Source organism: Marmota marmota, unplaced genomic scaffold, assembly GCF_001458135.2.
Source record: "Marmota marmota marmota unplaced genomic scaffold, marMar, whole genome shotgun sequence".
Taxonomy (NCBI): Eukaryota; Metazoa; Chordata; class Mammalia; order Rodentia; family Sciuridae; genus Marmota; species Marmota marmota.
Genome location: NW_026000240.1, coordinates 29783446 through 29787250, shown reverse-complemented (window position 1 = coordinate 29787250; position 3805 = coordinate 29783446).

The following is a 3805-nucleotide window of genomic DNA, read 5'->3' as shown; positions in this document are numbered from 1 at the left end:
CTGAAATAATTATAGATATTTCAAGTGATGGATGTAGGATAATCTCTGAGATGGAGATAGAAAATGGTATAGGAGATTTTAAAAATTAAACATGAGATTTCAACCATTGAAGCAGGAAGATGAGGGTTAATGTTCTAGTCTTCCTCTAACTTAACATATCATTATATATATATTTTTTTAATTTTCCACAATAAGAAAATAAAGATCATGGGCTGTGAAGTCAGAGAGTTGTGGGCTAAGTTCTTCCTGGACCACTTAGTTATGTGGGCAAGTTACCTAAACTCTCTGGGCCTCAGTTTCCTCATCTGTACAATGGAAACAAGAGACATAGGCCCCTTTTTGTACAACCACTTGGCATGAGGTATAGGGATTAAATGAGATCATGCCTGCGAAGTGTCTATTATTGCAGAACACATAGTAAGTGCTTTAAAAAGCTTGAATTTGGTGGATTCGATTTTAGACTTTATAAAGTTTGACCCTAAAATTTGAGTTCTGCTGCTTAGAAATCTTCTATTTAGTTCTACACCTTCACTTGTGTCCTGCCTTATGTTTACTAGAATAGTGGGTTGATTTTCTCTCTTCAGCAAGCAGCTTCATCCATTCAGTTAACATTTATTGAACACCTGCGTGCCAGGCACTGGACTGGGTGCTAAGGAGGCAGAAATGAGAGATTGTCACTGACCTCAGACTATCAATGTCAATGGTAGAAAAAAAAAAGATTAGAATAGAGTACAGCATGACGACTGCAGAGACTGAGGTCCACCTCAGGAGGTCTGAGTAGAGAATACCCAGAGATGCCTGAGTCGGGTTTTAAGGGATGAATAGGAGTTCACTGGTCAAAGTAAAATACAGAAGTAGGGGCTGGTGAGGTCACGATGTATAGAAGCAGCAGCATTAGTCAAGGTCTGGAAGCTGGAATGGCCTGAGTCTATGCAGAAAATTCCATGCAAGCAAATGAGGACAGTCCATGCAAGCAAATGAGGACAAGATCAAACTAGAGAGAAGAACAAGCCCTAAATTGTAAGGGGCCTTGTACCCCAGGCTAAAGAGTTCATGGGGCACTTGGGACCTGGGAGGGTTTGTTCAGGAACACACTTTGAATAGCTTGTAAGGACATCTAGTAGAAGAGGGGATGATGGGAGGCGGAAAGCAGAGAGGTCCTAGAGGGAGGCCAGATGGCTGTCCAGAGGTCCCCAGGATCCCTGAATCTTGACGTGCCTGATGCTTACAACTTAGACATTGTAAGGCGTCCAGAGAAAATCAAGCCTTGAGAAGCTGGCTCATGACAAGTTCTGCAGATTTATGCACCCAGGAAGGTGTTATAAGTATTTGGGGTGAAACCTCTGTGGTGTCCAGCACTGGTTCCTGTAGCCCAAAGCTGCTCCCCTAGCTCCAAGGAGGCTCCAGGTACAAGGCCAGGTGAGCCCTGCACCATAACATGGAGGAGTGGAGAGGTTCCCAGGAAAGGTGGAGTCTAAGGACCGGTCCTCATAGTGGCAGAGGGCAACTCCTAGGAGCCAAAATGTTCCTGTTTGCCCAACAAGGGCAACAAATGTCCCCCACCAGTTTCAGCCCCTCCATCCCTGCTCCTCCTCTACAAGGGTGCTCCTCCTTCAGCCAGAGCCCAACCAACGCCATCAAGGGTTACTGCAGTCCAGCCTCAGTAGTGTCCACGGCTCTGACCTTCCAAAGCACGCCCCAGCCTTGACCCTCACGTGTCCCTCATGCTCCTAGGACACCCAATGGCTGCGACTGTGTTTGGGTTGAACTGTCTCCAGAGATGGCTGACCTCCTCCCTAACTGGATGATGGTTCCCTGAGTCCACTTCCAGATGCCCTCTTCACCTCAGTGCTTGAATTTCTTCCCTTCATCCCCAGGTTAAACCAAAGAAGAGACATTAGGGCTTGAAGCAAGTTGGATAATGGAAGGGAAGTGGATTGGGAAGATAAATAGATAGATAGATGATAGATCGATAGATCGATAGATCGATAGATAGATAGATGGAATTGGTAGTGTTTTGACTTAGAGATAAGGAATGGGAAAGTATCCGTGGTGATTCTCAGGTTGGAATCAGGTAGGAACCTGAGAGTTCTCTGAGGGCAGGAACCAGCTCGTCCCCTGCTTTGGTTCCACATAAGGAAGCAGCACTCTTTGCTGGGCTCATTAACTCCACTGACCCTACTGTACCAGACGCTGTGCTAGAACAGAAAAACCAAGAGGACAGGAAAGGGAGTTTCTCTAGTTAATCACCAAACAAAAACTGGTCATAACTACAAGTCATAGCAAGTGTTTAAAGGAAAACTAACAAGGCAGAGGGGCATGGAGAAAATGAAGCTCTACTTTAGGTAAAAGAGTCAGGGTGAGAGAGCTACCCAGGCAAAGGAGAGAAGATGAGGGATCCAGGCACAGGTGTTAGCATGCGCTAGGAACTTGAGGCAGGAGGGAGCCTGGAGTGGTTTATAAAGACCAGAGACCAGCATGCTTGGAGCCTTGTGAGCAGTGGGAAGATGGACAGGGTCTTAAAGGCCATTGTCATGAGTTTGGGTTTTATCCCACCTCTAAAGAGTTGGATTTAATTAAATCAGGCTGACATGATGTGATTTGGGGAGCTTAAGACAATCCCTCTGGAAGCAAGATGTAGAATACACTGGAGGAGAGAAGAACAGAGCAAGGAGTTAGAAGATGTGGCTTAGGAGAACATGATGGTGACATGCATGGGTGACAACAGGAGAGATGGAGATGAGCAGATGGATCTGACGTGCCCCATGGGGCACAGCGGATAGACCCCGTGTTGGCTTCAACGTGTAGATCAGAGAAAGTGAGAAGTTGAGATGACACCCTGGTTTCTGGGCAAATGGGAAAAGGATATATTTGAGGGCAAAAAAATCTAGATTTCCATCTTGGGGACATGTTCAGTTTGAAGATGCCAGGGAGAGTGGGTCTGCATGTCTGGAGTCAGAAGGACAGTTTCTAAGCTAGGGATATAAAGATGGAAGTCACTAGCATGTGCAATGGCACTTAAGTCCGTGTGAACAGATCAGATCAAAGGAAGCCCTAAACCTGAGGCCAAGAAACTCTACCACTTAGGGATCTGGTAAGGGAGAACAACCTATTAAACAAGAGAATGGTGAGAAAAAAATAATCAATGAAGTGGGAGGGAGAGCAGGAGAGAGTGGTGTCATGGAAACCAAGAGAGAAAAGTGCATCTTCTGCAACCCGTGAAACTGGAAGGTCAAGATGAACGCAGAGAAGCACCTGCAGCTTTGGTCATAGGGCAGGCTCCGCCATCTTGGTAAGGTCAGTGTGGCTAGGTGCTGGGAAAGATGATGGCTTCTTGTTCATTTATGGTTAGAAGCAAGTCATGCTGAGCATCCCTCCAAACTTGAAAGTCAAAGAAATGTGATAAGGTTTTCCAAATCCTGCCTCTTGCCTCTGTGCCAGCTGAGTTTAATTTCCCAGGAGCCCCGTCTTGCCAGCCTCCTCCCCAAGCCCGCAGCTCCAGCTGCTGGGATGCTGATATCCTTAACTCTGAGTAAAACGTTAATTGTACTCTTGGGTCCAAATGATAATCTTTTTTAAAATGCTGCTTGTCTTTGCCTTTTTTAAACACAATAATGTTCCAATCCCTCATTTGCCACGACCAGCTCCGTTCGTTTTAATAACCACATCCCTGATGCAGACAGCGGTAGGAAAGGATAAAATCCTCATCCTCATAATACAAATGATCAGGGTTTTTCAAATCATTCTGGACAGGAAAAACTGAAAGAAAGAAAAAAAAATATTTATATATATATATATATATATA